The sequence below is a fragment of the Pinus tabuliformis genome, chromosome 7 (assembly GCF_031772625.1).
Source record: "Pinus tabuliformis cultivar Carrire ecotype Pingquan chromosome 7, CPIR1, whole genome shotgun sequence".
NCBI lineage: Eukaryota > Viridiplantae > Streptophyta > Pinopsida > Pinales > Pinaceae > Pinus > Pinus tabuliformis.
This window is the reverse complement of record NC_142293.1, coordinates 1,282,838,221-1,282,855,254: the sequence shown is the minus strand read 5'-3', so window position 1 is coordinate 1,282,855,254 and position 17,034 is coordinate 1,282,838,221.

Below are 17,034 nucleotides of genomic sequence, written 5' to 3'. Positions count from 1 at the left end.
ATATAGAAAGATGCCTTTTGGTCTTAAAAATGATGGAGCCACTTTTCAGCACGCCATGTCATATGCTTTCCACGACATCAAACATGTCATCGAGGCATACTTGGATGATCTCGCTGCTCGTTCTCGAAAGAGAACTGATCACCCTAGTCATCTTCGATTCGTTTTCGAGTGATGTCGTTTTTATGAAATATGGTTGAATCCCAACAAGTGCGTTTTCGCGGTTACGTCCGATTAGTTGTTAGGTTTCATTGTGTCCAATGAAGGGGTTCAGGTTGATCCCTTCAAGGCTGAGGCAATTGTTCAGTTGCCTCCCCCGTCCTCGATTCGACAACTTCAAAGTCTTCAAGGGAAGGCTAATTTCTTAAGACGGTTTATAGCAAACTATGCCGAGATCACTAAAGGGTTCATGCATTTTCTATGGAAAGGAGTTCCATTTGTGTGGGACGACTTTGCACAGTGGTCGTTTGATGCTTTGAAAAAGGCATTAGTCTCTGCCCCGCTTTTGAGTCCACCGGATTATGGTAGAGACTTCCTTTTATATCTCACTGCAGCAGAATCAACCATTGGTATGGTTCTCGTTCAGGAGGACGATGCTCTCACCGAGCATGTGATTTATTATTTGAGCAGAGGCTTAATAGGTCCTGAACTTCGCTATTCTCCGGTTGAGAAGTTGGCCTTGGCAGCTGTCCATGCTGTCCAATGGCTCCGTCATTATATTCTGCTACGCAAAACTTTTGTCTTAGTGGCAGTAAATCCATTTCAATTTTTCCTCAGTAGGCGAGTGATTGGGGGCAAATATAATCGATGGATAGTCATTTTACAATAATTCGACCTCGAGTTCTTGTCTGCAAAGTCTAAGAAATCGATGGTTTTTGCGGAGCTAATTTCTGAGCTACCTTGTGGAGAGGATACTATTTATGAGGAAAGTTTTCCCGACGAACATTTATTCCTCATCTATTCACTCGACCCTTGGTATGGAGATATCATTGTCTATCTCCAGACTTCGAAGTTTCCCTCTACTTTCTCCAAGGATGAACGTCGAAAATTACGTCACCTGGCTAAAAACTATGTTATCATTGGTGACACATTATACCGTCGAGGGGTTGATTCAATCCTTCGGCGCTGTTTAACCCTAGAGGACGCAAAGTCAGTGTTAAATGACTTCCACAGTGGAGCTTGTGGTGGTCATCTATCAGGGCTTGCTACAACCCAGTGCATCTTACATGCCGGCTATTTCTTGCCTTCACTCTTTAAAGACTGTGTTGAAGCGGTTAAATGCTGTCACCCGTGTCAAATTTTTACTCAGAAGATACACGCGCATCCAGCTCCTCCTTTTCCCGTTGTCACCGTCGGTCCGTTTACTAAGTGGGGTATTGGTTTTACGACTTGTAATCCGCCTTTAGCGACGAATCACAGGTACATTATTGTGGCTGTAGACTACTTTACGAAGTGGGCTGAGGCCATGCCTACTTATAAGAACGATAGTGAAACGACGGCATTGTTTTTTTTCAATCAGGTTATCTCAAGATTCGGTATCCCGAAAGATATTGTCACTAACCATGGTAGTCATTTCCAGAATCAACTGATGTCCGAATTGGCTCTTAAATTGGGTTTCTGCCAAGATCATTCATCTCCTTATTATCCTCAGGCCAATGGACAGGTCGAGGTAGTCAATAAAACTCTTAATATGATACTCCAACGGACAATCGATAAAAATCGATCCAATTGGCATGTTATGTTGTATTCAGCTCTTTGGGCATACCGAACCTCCGTGAAAATGACTACTGGTTTCACACCTTTTCAGTTGGTTTACGGGATGGAATCTATCTTTCCAGTTGAATGTGAAATTCCATCTCTTAAATTGGCTGTTGAGCTCCTTCTAGAGACTTCAAGTCTTGAAGAGTGCCTACTTCACTTGGAACATCTCGATGAGCAGCGTCGGGATGCCGCCATGATGAATGAGGTTCATAAGAAAAGGGTTAAAACGCAGTATGATAAATTTGTTTATCCTCGAGTCTTTTCTGAAGGTGACCTTGTCCTGGTCTATGACCAAGATAAAGACACCTTGGGGGCAGGCAAATTTAAGCCTATGTGGTATGGTCCTTTCATTATTAAACGATTTTTAGAAAAAGGATCGTATGAGTTGATTGATTTCGAGGGGAACAAGCTAGCCAAGCCCTGAAACGGGCTCTACATAAAGAAGTACTTTGCTTAGTTTTAACCAGGGAATGGCTTCTTTGTACTTTATGTATATTTGTACATATATCGTCGAGAGTTTTCTGATATCAGCACTTTTTGGTCTGCTGTGGCAGGTGTTGATGGATGACTTGGTCTATTTTGGGTTTGCCGATGGTGCTAGTCGGCACACTCGGAATCTCGCTTCCGCAGCTTGGGTACTCTATTATCCAACTGGTCAATTGATGGCATCAAGAGGCGTGTGTATTGGACCTGCTTCAAACAGTATGGCCGAGTATACTGTCGTTATGAATTTATTATCCAAGGCAATCTTTCATGGGATCGACTGGTTGGTAGTGTATCTTGATTCTCAATTGATAGTGTCTCAATTAAATAACATTTATTGGGTACGGGATCCATCTTTATATCGCCAGTATTTAAGAGTGAGATTTGGAGCTATAAGACTAATGACTTCCATTATATCCAGTTACTATTGTTATGGATGGTTTGAAAGTTAAAACTGGGTGCTCCTTCATGATTTTATATTGTCCTCTCAACACGCACAATTAGATGCATTGGTATCATAGGCATGAACTCCAACCGAGCTTCCAATGATATGATAAGTCGAAAAACCCCATGTTGTTTTGAAATTAAACCTTCGATGGTGCAATTTGTTTCCTGTGCATAGTTTGAGGATGGACCAATTTTTTTATGATGGCACCAAATGTGCTTTAAGCAAGCTTTGAACGAGAGTGAATTTTTCCAGCCTAAGGCTACCCTTAAGAGTATAAGGACATATATCCATAGCACGACCGCAGGTTAGCACTCCTTTGCATTTTTTCAGAAGAATTTTTAAATGACTTTACTTTATTCTCATTATATCACTAGTGCACCACTAATATTTATTTACACATATGGCATTAGAACATAGTCTTCGTGCATATAGGAATTGTGGCCTTTCAACCAATGCCTCATAGAATCTACCTCATTATTATTATACGGTCTCTCTTCCCCACACAATGTCACTGATCCTTACTTGTTCAATTCCAAACATCTTCATTTGATATGCATTGCAAACAACTGTGATTAAAGTCTTGCAAAGAGAAGTAATCAATCATTGAAATGCAGAAAGAAATCCATTTAAGATGGTTGGGGTGGTAACATAATTATAAATCAATTCTACATACAGAGTGAGATATTATTGTACTTTAGACCAATTCAACATTTGGGCATTTAATCAGTGTGCTTAGTGCAAGGAATTTCGATATCCCATGCTTCTCGGGGTGGTGAGGCAATCGTAATGTGTGTGCCTTGAGGTGAAGATACATTATGGAGAGCGAGGTTTAATTCCAAGAAGGGTTGGATCCTTAATCACATGCACCTAAGGCTACAAGGCAATGAATGGAAAATCATGATGCTTACAAACCCTAATGCACCTCTTCAGATGGGGGACCAACCATGAACTGAGGAGGATATGACACACAATGATTCTTACCATAATACTGAGTGTTTTCTAAGAGAATGTAACTCTAGAGGTACATGAATTAGGCTAAATCACGAAGGGAGGCATTCGAGGGTCAATTTAGGGGTTCTCTCCAGACCCTAGTATGGCCAATCATAATGAATGCTAGATTGGGGTCTTGGCTACCCACGCATGGTGTCACCATTAATTTGAGCTTTATAGGGAAAATATTTGAAGTCTCGGCAAGACATCACATTTCCAAAACCCTAATGGAATTGTTGGGTCGATGCACAAGGTGGGGCATGAGAAAAGGATGGAATATATATCACATGATTACATAAGTGAATGCATCGACGGGCTCTAACAAGAACAAGCCATGCAATGAATTAGCAAACAAACAACTTGAGGGTCTTTGGATGGCTTGTTGCGAGTAGTGGGCGACCCAAAATTTTAGATATGCCCAAAAATTTGGGTGGTGTTGTAGCGACTAGAACAGGTCCTTAATACGTCTTTGAACCCTGATTATTTTATATCTTCAAGATCAACAAGTGAAAAAATGTATTATTTATGAGATACAGATTTTCCTGGGATGTTCCAAGATCAGTTTCTTCCACTTTTTGTTATAAAAACTCTTTTTTGGGGCTCATCTGCTCTACAATTATTCATATGCCTTCAAAGTCTAACTCTATCGAAGATAGTGTTGAAAGTGGTGATCAAAGAATCAAATGATTACTTAGGAAATTTAAAGATCATGGTTACGTTGTACTGTTGTTTTTTCAGTCAATTGAAAAGTGATTCTTGTCAACTCAGGAAACATGATTATCATTTACATGCCATAAATATGTTGTCTCTGCGGGTCACATGTTTTCCATTGTAAGGAGTTTATTTCCTGAAGAGAAAAAGTGGAGAAAATTTCTAATATCAAATCTATTTGGTAGCTCAAATGTTGCAAAAAAAATGTATACTATAGTTGTATGCATAGTTGAATATTAGGGTGAAATTACTAGCAAATGGATTGTTTCCATTACCCTTGGCTCTGGATACAAATTAAGTATGGAATTGGACAAGAGGTATATGTCTTAGAACTTAGCTCAAATCGCTGTTGTTGCTACGAGTGTTTCCCAGAATGGAAAAACTATGATGGTTTTTTTAGATAATTGCATCTTATATCCCCTTCCATTGAATTTCTCAGTTAGCATGGTAGTGATGATCATTGGATGTTTTCTTATATGCCACAATGAGGGGTGATATCTATTTTAAAATGGAGCCTTTGTAACTCCTCTAGGAAATAAACATGACACACACAATCAACTTATTGCCTCTTGGAATAAGGAGTTGATGGCTTGTGTTTATGATTCCTATGTGGAATTAATGGTAGAATTTAAAATACTTAGAAAGGATCCTTTAAATTTGCGTGTGGAATTATCTGATGCTAAAGTTGTGAGTGGGATACTGCATATGTATACTAATAAAGTTTATTCATTTTTTCCACGGATGAAGCCTAAAAGGCGATCTCCTAATCAACTTCCATCTACTTAAGGTTTTATCAGTACTTTGACAATTCCAGATGTTGAGGGTAAATGCTTGGTAGAAGCAATTCGAACATGGAGTCTGTTTGGTGCGGGAACTCTTAAAGAAACATTTTGGCAAGCTCTATCGTTCCACTAATGCTGAAGGCCCAAATTTGAAATCTACAAAAGTAAATGGTGGAAAAGGAGAGGAAAGAGATTTTGACACCATGAACAATATTGCTAATGCGAATGCCCATAAGATCTTATATGGTAAAAACAATGCAAATTTATCAGAAGTATCCTTAGTGAAGCCTTCCCTAGAAATCAAGATGAAAAATACATGCACTAACCGATCTATTACGAGAAAGCCTTAAGAAGCAAAAGCTCTAGGTGACAGGAAAATGAAGAATTTCAACCAGACCTATATGGAAAAATCTTCCTCATCTGCTAGAAACCAATGATGAAAATACATTATTTAGATCATACCCATAGCAAGAGATATCGGTTTATACACATGGGGTGGATTCCTCCTAGATATATCTACCAATTTCTATGTCAATCCCCTTCAGCCAAACAGCCACTTTGACCAACTTGACACACCAGCATGAAATAATAGGGAACCCTTATTAGCGGGGTGCTCAAAGGAACAAAAAAAAAGAAAGGATGATGAGTTGAGGGAAAAGGAGTGCCCGAATTTGTGGGTTAGAAATGAAAATGTTGAATCCCAAAACACAAACATTGAATCTTCAAGGAATTGAGAAAGATCCAATGTTACCTAAGGCCACATGGATCAAAGGATCTCAATGGTTTATCTCATGCCATGAGGTAATTTTCTAAAACTACCCATCTAAAAATCAAGGGATATTAATTATTATAGCACCACCCTCGTCATCTCCAAAAACTACTAGAGGTGGTCCTTGGGCATGAAACAGTCTCTTCAAACACACCTACCATCCATTTCCATCTTTGGTCCTACTCTTTTGTTTTGCAATTATTTTTATTTAATGTTACAAGCATTGAAAAGGAGGTGGATTTAATAATGTTATATATATTATTTATATAATATATATAATATTGAAAGTTATCAATGTAAATTTTACTATTTTTAGAACTATTTCAAGAAGCAGTGGTGTGGAAACCATTTGAGAATCAATTTTCAAAATGACTATAATAGTTAGATAGTTAGGGATAGCGTCAAGAATAAAATACCATAATTCCCCTCATCGGAGGGGTTTGAACGGGCACAATCACCCATCACTAGCATTGTAAACAAAAATTCTCTTTGAAATCTGAATATATATAGCAGTTTGATTCTAGCATTGGGAAGTTGTGATTATTTTTCCCTTTTGTTCAACCATTCATTTATGTATTTTCCTCTCTTGGATAGTCTAATATGTAGTTAGTGCTTTAGTTTATTTTTTAATGAATTTAGTTAATACTACTCATGAAATTTAACCTCGAAGCCGTTAATCAAGCACTTCACATCCTAGAATCCCATTCACATTTTCTCAGTTTTGCACTATCCTTTCTACAATATTTTAAATCTTGATTCTTAAGTGCCTAATTTTAAATTTTCCTTTTATTCTTCTTCAATCCATTCCTTTAGTTTAACACTCTACAACTCTCATAGTTTCTTTGGCTAGAATATGGCTTATGGAAGGGTAGGCTTTCAAAACTAGAAGCTTTTCTTGCAACCCCTCATGGCAGGTTCTTCCATCCATTGATTTTAATTGTTTTTAATAATTCTCAAGATGTCTTGGGCATTGGTCCCCCACATCTAGGAACTATCTCCTCAAAGTTACAACAAAGTGTAATGTCAATGATTCTGAGGTTGGGTGGATCTAATAATGCCAAGGCATCTAGAAGTCTCATTCTTCCTTTTCATACACACATATTGGGATGGTTGATTCTCTGTGACAGTTTCATAGTAAAGAATTGGTTACAACACTCTATTTTGTGTTGAATGTCATTTAATCTGTCACAATTCTGAAATAGTTAAGCATGTGATGTGGAATTGTTTACTTGTACACACATTTTGGGCTTCAATTTCTATTGGATATAGTTAACATAATTTTTTTTTTCTATGATTCATTGGAAGAGATTTTTTCTCAGAAATAATTAATAAACATATGGTCCAACATGCTGCTAGGAACATGTGCAATGTGGTCCCACAAATACACTAAGTTTTCTCACATCAAACTTGGTGTCTCTTTATCCTCATTCAGTTTGAGAGAAGCTTTCACATTCCTATAAGATTTGGCTCTCTAGGTTTCAACAAGGCCTAACATGTTCAAGAAGGATATATATTTTCCCTTGGAGCCATAGCAGTAATGTTGGAGCTATTGCCAAGGATTTTGTTGTGTTGATTATTTTTTTACTAGATATGTTGATATTCGTGGACATTGTAATGCCCTCCTCCCACATCTACCCAAGTAACTGACCAACTTGGATAAACATGTGACGACATGCTACTATGATGGGATTGGAGGTTGTTATCAAGGTTCATGTTTTCTTTGGGAGAAAGGTTGTGATCAAGATTGTCATGTCCAAGTTGACTATAAGCCAATTGGATTTGTTGTGAAGTAAATATTGTCATCAAATGCAATTTGACCATAAGGCTCAAAATGACTTCTTTTGACCTTATATACAATCAGGTACATTTTGCAAATTTGGATATGAACATTTTAGAAATTCTAATCCATAAATGGCTCCATTGGAAACATTCATATACTTAAAAATAAAAAATAAAAGAAATCTTTTAGGTAGGATAATCTAGGGAATAAAATCAAGCTTCATTACATTTTTCTAAGTTCTTGAGTGCTTTTTTTTTTATGTTTTTAGACTTCAAAATAATTATATTTTTATTTATTTTCTTGCATTTTTTTTATTAACCTCACAAAAATATTTCCAATAAAAAATAATGTTTTGAATTTAAATTAAAAAATATTCATGTTGTATTTTCAATAAAAAAAAAATCATGTTTTTGAATAAGGGAAATGTAAATTTATAAATAAAAATTACCAATTTTTTTTTAAGAAAATTGAGAAATTGACAATTTAGGCTCTCATGCGACTTGTAAAAAGAAAAAAAAATGAGTTAGCTTGAAATACAAATTCAAAATCCATCATAATAAAAAATAAAAAAATAAAAAATTCTTACTTGAATAGGCTACATATTTGGTGCATAGCTACAGAAACAGCGTGTTTCTGCAACCAAGCTTCATTTGATCCATATCATGCATGTGATAGCCATCATGATCCGATAATCTTGGTAATATATCGCCAATATGTATTGAGAGAAAAGGCCACTTAAATGCTGGACCCATCCACAAGGCTTCCCTATTCTACGCTTTTACTATCTATCAAGAGACTTAGCGGTAGGATAGCTTGGTAGGAAAACTTTTCCTTTTCTTTGGCTTACTTGGCCTAAACTACTATCTCTTCATACACACACATCATGAATATTAGCTAAAGGAAACATTTGAAAGATCATACATGATCTGGTAGTATATTGAGGCAAGGAGCCGCTATGTTGATATCCATGTTTAATACCCGTTGTCGAGGGTAATCTAATCCTTGGCTTATTCAATATACAGATTTGTTGTTGGTGTGGTCAATTTCACAGGGATTTATAAATTGGTTTACCTCATCGGCAACTTGAAACACGTACCTTTCAATGAGTTGAGATGGATATTGAGATTTAGTTCCACAGTAGCTGGCACTCAAATATATACATACACCATTAATTGCAAAGACACCAACTAGCTTTCAATTTCCACTAGTGTTAGAAGCAGCTACCTGAAGAAGAGGAAATGCGTAGTAGTTTTGACTCGTAGTTTTAAAACAAATTTTGTGACCAAATGAAAAAGAACTTCAGAAAAATAAAACATGGATTTTCTTCAAGACAGGGTTAGTTATATTACTCATGAGAAATTTTCTCAAAGTCGTAACCGTTTGAGAGATTGTCTGGGTTTTCTGTAGTCTTGTTGGTCAGATTGCATGAGAAAAACAAATTTTCAATTAAATGCATAGATAACAGCTGCGGTCATGCAAAAAGGATCAGATCCAATTTTGGATGCTATGGTGGTTTGAGAAACCAGGATTGTGATTTGTCACCAAAATCCATGGATTTTCTACCACAAAAGATAAATGTGTAAAGAGGAGTGATAAAAGAGGCTTCATTGATGCCATATCGTCTGCCCATGGTCATCATTAGTCCACATCTCTACTACAAGAATAATTGGTTTATTTGATTATTAATTGACTGCTAAAGTCAATACCTATCCAACGGTGTATGGTTAAAGGCTACAGTTGGAAGTCATAGACCACTAATCTAGTTAGATAAATGAGAACGGTGGTTGTGGTGAAATTATTCAATCAGTTTCTAATCCCATCATTTGTCAATTATCACTTTGTTGGGCCATTCATTAAGGTTTATTTTTTCCATAGTTATAAACAGGTTCTTATGGCTATGACACTTGCGTGTTTTTGATGTAAGAGCACAATATTCCGCTAAAAGCCATAGAAATAAGACTAAATATGCAAAAAAATTGCATTCTTTTGTCATCCCTTCATCGGGATAAAGTGAAAATCTACAACGAATCATCTAGAATCTGCCAAAACACAGTCTGGCGAGGCCATAAATTGATTGTAGATGCCAAAACTCCACATGGTAGGTAGAAGTGTAAAAAGATGAGGTGTTATTTGACAATTTTGTAATCTCCTACCAGATTCTAGCAAGAAACACAGCGGGAAAGGTTGACAGAAATAATACTTTTTGTTGCATTTCTATCATATTTTTTGTGGATATCTTAAGTGGATCATCTGTTGATGGCATTTCATCCATGTAACCAGGCCTCTTGTTGTTACTGCACTTTTCCCCACATACGTTTTATACATGGCAATCTCATTTCTTTTATTACGTTGTTTTTGTCATATTTTATTTTTCGTTACGTTGTGTTATATCTTATGTTTTTTTTTGGTTTTTTTTTTTTTTTTTTTACGTTATGACTTATAATGAAGCATTTGATTTTTAGTGTTTTTTTCTTTTTATTTTTCTTGTTTATATGTTTTGTTTTGTTTTTAATGTATATATTATGTTATATGATACAATTTTTTTCTACGTGTTTTAAAGTTTTGTGTATAATGTTATGTTTTTCTTAATATATATTTTAAATTTTTTTATATGTTTAAATTTTAATGTTATGCCTCAATTTTATGTCATGTTTTGTGATTAGTGTGTTTAATTTTTTGTTTGTATATTTCACTTTTTAATTTTGTAAATATTTAATTAGTTTTATTGTTTTTAAGAAAATTGCCATCGAAAATTGTCGAAAAAAATTCGACTTTTTTTTTGATGTGAAATTCATTGTGTGACTGAAGCAAATTGAAAAAGTTGTTGTGATGGGTCACTTACACACGCATTGAAGAAAAAAATGAATCGGAAAATACAAGACAAAATCAATCGAATAAATGTGCAATAGCTCACATTAACTCAACTTAATCGCAAAATAAATTTTGTTAAGGTTGAATTTTTACATTGTCGGAATCATTCTTAAAATTCGTCATTGATCTTGTCTAGTGTTGTGTTTTCAAGCATGATGCAGGGAAAAAGAAGAAGAACTATAAAGGTGATTTATCTCGAGGATTGATTGATGAATTTTTTATCAAAGATTGTTTTTCAGAAATCATCAAGCATTCACACATAATAGTTATTTATCTTTATGAAATCCTATGATTCAAACACAAATGGAGGAAATTGTTTACGTGTGCATATCGTCATTTTTTTAGAAATCAGATTTATTATCCCAATTATGAAATTGGACTAACCATGTGAAATGAAAACACGCCATGAACCTGTCAATTATTCAAATTTTCCGTATGTACCTAGAGAAATTGATCACTTCTCTTTGAACACACTTATGTTTGTTGCAATTTTAGTGCCATGTTTTTTCAGGTTCTAGGACAATCACATAATTGAAGGAAGCCATTTATGCATGATTGGTTTTCTACGACCAATTTCAAGAAACATGAAACAATTGAATCCATTTCTATCATCCATAAATTCCATCATTTTTCCTCTCCAAACTCACAAGCTATCCACGAATTTTTCGCTAAACATTTTCGTCACCATTTTCCTTGTGAGAGTCACATGTTTCCATTTATATTTTCCATTCAATTTTTTCATAATTTCCATTCATTAAGTCATTAATAGAGACATTCAACTCGCTTACATGTTGATTTTTCCTTTTGCTTTCTGTTCACTTGTTTACCCTCTTGTCATTTTCCTTTTTCATCTATAGTCCTTCCAAAATAATTATTCCATACTCATGTTAGATGATGGGGTATTCATTAATGCCCTCCTTCTAACAAGTCTTAGCCTATCGACATCAACACATTATCTAGCCTGAAGGATAGAGTCCTTATTAGTACCTTAGACTTGTATGCATCAATAACAAGTTCTCTCGACAACAATCATGGGAATACATCAATGTCCCTTGATAGTTGGATCTTGCAAGTGGCTCAACATCAGCTTATCTATTTGCACTTTGCAAGATATACTTAGGTACCTTGGCACTAATTGACATTAAGGGTGAGTTTGAATCACATTGGTTAATGACATTTATCAATGGTCGATATTACAATGACTTCTCTTCATGGTAAACAACAAAACATTTATTCGCATGACTAGAACTGTACCATCGGGTTTCGTAGTAGGTGAAGACTATATCATTTCAGCATTTTTCCACAGATACAATAGATTTAACATCATAAATAAAGAATCCATTTTCACCCCCTCACCCTCCATTTATGCAACAAAGAAGCAGATGAAATTATACATTCTATTAAATTATCCAGCAGCAGCTACAACTTCTCTACATGTGCACAGTTTGTCCACTTCCTAGGTAAGTGTTGTGGGGAAAAATGCTTATGCAGGATGATCCTATCCACCTAAGGTGTGACATCGCCTTAGCAACAAACGAATATAGCTATCATGATTTCTTCCTTTATGAAATGTGAAAGAGGGGAGATTGGTAGACTTACCGTTGTCTTCTGGTCGTCCCTCGATCTAGATCCTCTTCTCTTTGTGTGTCCACAGCTACTTGTCTCCTCGCTTGCTCAAGAGAACAGCTACTTGAATCCCACGAGATCACAAGAGAACAGCTACCTGTGACAAGAGAACAGCTACTCGCGACAAGAGAAGAACACAATACAAAGGAAAATATACATATTCATAAATGATTCGGGATTAGAAGCAAATCAAATATACTAATGCAATCATACAAAATACACCAGCATATAGGAAAGAATCAAGATAGCTTTATTGATAACTAACAGGGTTCAGGAAGAGATACAACCCATAGGGCTCCAATCCAGCATCTCCTTCCCAGCAGAATGGAATTCCTTCTTCAGCTCCCTTCAAAGCATTAAGCACCCAATGTTTCCAGCCACAAACCAACAACAATTCTTTGCAATCACAAAACTCCAGCCTCTAGATCCCATGGAGGAGAGATCCATATATAGATATTTGGAGAGATGATGAGTCATCTTGAGATCTGACTAGTGTCCTCTCCCTCTCTCAGTTCTTGAGTCCACTTGGAGGTTCTTACTTCCACTTGGAGATTTGGAACCTCTTACTCATCACCAGTCGAATTTCTTGATGCAAGTGTCATTTTGGAAGCTTCGTGGGCATTGACACCTTGAGGAATGACTCTGCCATATGTTCAAACTCGCTCAGTGCAGGTAGCTAGTGTTGGAGTTGACATTCAACGCAGGTATCTAGTGTAGCAGTTGACATTCAGCGCAGATGTTCAGTGGAGCAGTTGACATGATCCAGAATTGGCTTGTTTTTGAGTGTTTTAAGGTGGAGAACTTCTGTGAATTGCTGTGGTTAGTTTGCCTTGTTATTCTAGGGGTAGGAACAACATGTTTTGGGACTTTGGATCCCTTAGTTTATGGACATTTCATGCTCAATGCTGTAAGGCACAAAAATTTCTATAACAGTTGCCCCCTAAAGTATGAGGCCGTTTATCGGGTGAAATGCTTTATCCAGGAGGGTCCGAAGTTCATCCAACTGCTGGGAGGAGACCTGTAATAAAATACAATACAATACATTATGATTGATACTGCTTTCATGATCTAGCTGAGGCGGGCATTCCCATGCTCAGCTTTATAAATTCATTTTTGTACATAGAACAGACGATCGTCTGATGGTAGACTGATAATTTTGGCGAAATTATCATCCTTTGAGTAGGATGATCATCTGCTGCAATGATGTACGTGTCAAATGTCTTTATCTTTCCTGAATATATATATCGCAGCCCGGATGGATGAAACTAGATCCGGGGTCTTCAAACTCGTTCGATCTTCACTCTAAGTACAAGTCGATCCATGTGAGAATTGCGATGAAGTCGAACATGGAAAGACATCGCTTGATTACCGGTCAATGATGTAAACCGTTAACAAGCGCGAGAGGAATCACCGATAAGGATAATGACCCTCAAGGTACTGCAGTACAATTCACGTGGTGTGAATAAAGGACTTGGCGTCGAACACCACGCAAAATCTTCTGGTCGAAGGTCATTGATGTATACCTGTCGCCGGAAGTGAGAAACTTGCCATTGAGGCATGCAAGCTTCAAAGTACTGAAGGGGTTGTTCCTAGATCAACTTCTTGGATAATGAGCTGATGTTGACAAGAAGTGATCCGTCACAGGAGAGCCTTAATGAATCCCACATCAGTGACACGGAACGGAGCTAATGATTTTAATGGAGGTGAAAACGATCTGTGACATATGATTCAGGGTGGCGGTCATGAATGGATGAAGGATAATGTATGGCAGTGGATGGGACCCAGTTGACTCTTTCTGAACGACTTCTCTTGAACATATGGCGGCACTGATACGATGGATTGGTAGCATTACCCCAAATATGGATGGTATGGCGAGACCATGGTGATGTGACCGATGAATGAAACAACCCAACCCGAATGTGGTACGGAAGAAAAGTGTCATGTTCAAGAGCGACCTCCTACCATCAAAGTTTTCTTGATTTTTCCCAATTTTTCCCCAGTCATTGCTGACCAGTACCTCTTTATTTTTGTTAAGCTTGAGGAGGATAACATATGCTTGTTCTATAACCTGCCCTTCGGGCAAGCCCATCGCTATGTTTTAACGAGCTTAGCGATAGTGAAACTCGTTCTCGTCTAAAGACAAGTTTGTCGCTATTTAATAATTTTAACGAGTCTAACGACAAGGATAACTCGGTCCTTTTCATTTTTAGAGAGTCTGAAAAGGTACATAAAGTTAACTCCAAAATTCCTTTTTCGTCATCTAATCCCTTAAGTCCGAAAAAGTATAAAACAATACAGAAGGGATGAGTTTTCGATAATTTTAACGAGCCGAATAAAACAAGCGCTCGACCTTTTTGTGCAATAATCCCTCAGGTCCAAAAAGATTAAAATCTAGAGGAGGGATAGCTCTTCCTGTCTTTTAACGAGCTGGAAGGCCAAAACTCGGCAATCTTTTCATATTTTACGAGTCAATTGAAAAGAGCTTAAAGAAGACTCGTCTTTTGAGGAACGAGTGATAAACAGGGATAGCAGCAGATTCCAGGTACAGGTTGGAATTTTCCAATCACGGTAGTGTCACAAGGATGGCTAGGTGAAATCACTCTTCGCAGCTGTTCCTCAAAATGGGTAAACAATCATATGGAGGTGAACGATTGGCCAAATAAAAAGTGGAGGCGACAGGTGCAAACACGACCAAGGCTTTAACGGCTGATAAATTTACGATCACGATGGTTATTTACCAAGGATAGGTTCATTTTTTAATGAGCTTGAACTCTGGAGCAAACTCTTGCTCACAATCGCTTTTCTATTTTTTAACGAGCATAAATTTCGCGTTAAAACTGCTCGATTTTGCGTTTATTTTTTAACGAGCATGAACTTTGTGCTAAAACTACTCGATTACCCAGTCAAATTTTGATTTTTACCATAAATAGCTTTTCCATTTTCAAGGATAGTACTGCATCCTCAATTGCTGCATCAAACTTTGTTAGAAATGTATAACATTTGCATGAAAATGAGATTATAACCCTAATATTTCGCTTTGAACTACGTAAAAAGCCATTAAAAGGTGTTTTTACCTCTCATTTTACCATTTCATTTGAATTTGGTTTGTTGGAGCTTTGGAGGTGCCTCTTCCCCCTTGATTTTCATCAGCTGATTCCGGGAGATTCTGCGGACGATTTTCAGCGCCGTCTGGACCAGGTAGGAGCTAAACCCTAGATCTTTCTTTTCATGGTTTCCTTTTTCAATTTTGTGCCTGTTTTACTGTCCCCATGAGCCCCTGGGGTTTTGCTAGGGTGCTCTGGCATCAACGCAGCCAGTCCATTCGAAACCTGCGCTGAATGTCAAGCTGCCTTAAGGCAGTTTGACCTTCAACGCAGGTAGGACACTTGCCAACTATGTTGATCTCAGAAAAGCAGTTCTATGCACAGTTTTTTTGATGGAATTTTTCCAGTTTCTCATCAAATTCAGGAACTTACTCTTTCTCTTGTTTGTTTTGCAGGGATCTTTGAGCAGAATGTCCCTTACATGGCAAGAACGACAACATGAAGAGGATGACATGATTGCCCTCCATGACCCTGTCACAGTGAACGCGCTGCGGAACTATGGCCTGCTGAAGTTTTTCCGTATCTCTAGCATGAGAGCACAGATCTCTTTACTCCAGTATATGCTTGATGCTTGGGATCCCATCAACCAAGTATTATAGATTAGGGGAAAATCCATCCCCTTGACCATAGAGGACATTTACTTCTTGACTGGGTTGTCAAGGCGGGGTGCCCCCATTTCTTTGTCAGGTTCGGCCCGCGGGAATGACTCCGTGAGAGATTATGTCCGTCAGTATTGCAGGGAAGGTTCCCAGCCAAGCAGAGACGGCAAGGTTGTTATCCGTGAGATCACTGACAGGTCTCTCAGGTCCATTCTGTATACTATTGGTAGGATGGCCGGTAGCGCATCTCTACATGTTGCCAACAGATCCTATGTGCAGCATGCCTTGGAGTGTCTCCAACCGAAAGTATTCAACTGGTGTGATGCAGTACTTGTTCAGATGAAAAGTCAATTGACCAAGGTAAAGGACGGGAAGCTGAAGAACTTTGGGTATGGTTCTATTCTGACTGCCTTTGCCTTGGAGAAAATACCACTGATGCAGCCTCAGTATATCGCACTCGACTTGCCTTCTCCTACTGAGCCACGCATGCAGAGATGGGTTGATCACATGTCTAGGCATGCCGGTCAATCTCAGATTACTTTCACTGATACCTTCTTCAGGTGGTTCGAGCGCCAGGAGATGGTCTATTCTGAGTACCCATATGTTGGCATGGATTTCCGAGGTGATCCAGATTTGGTGCTACCGGATGGCGAACAGTGGGGCGCTATTGGTAAAATCTTTGACCATATTACTGTTTACTGTTCTTATTTATAATGTCCTTGTGCTTTATTCTATCAAGACTTTAATCAAACTCATGTGTGCATACAGATGTCGGTCCTGTTCGTCCAGCAATCCGCCCGAAAGTGCCAGTTGCTGCCCCAGCAGGGGAGACTGCTGGGAGAGTTATTCTCCATGACCTTGATGTGGCAGAGACTCTTACAGCTGTGCAGGAGCAGGTTGAGAGTCTTACTCTCGGCATTCCCGATGTGAGGATTGATGAGTTACCTTTACCATTGTAGCGACATACTACTGGTGTGCCTAGACGATGGACTCATCTCTTGCGCATGATTGCACAGGCCGTGACGTGCTATCATGAGCACCACTAGGCTAGGGTGCCCCCTAGCATTTTTGAGTTTTTGGGTCATGTGACCGATTTTGTCTTGGTTACAGAAC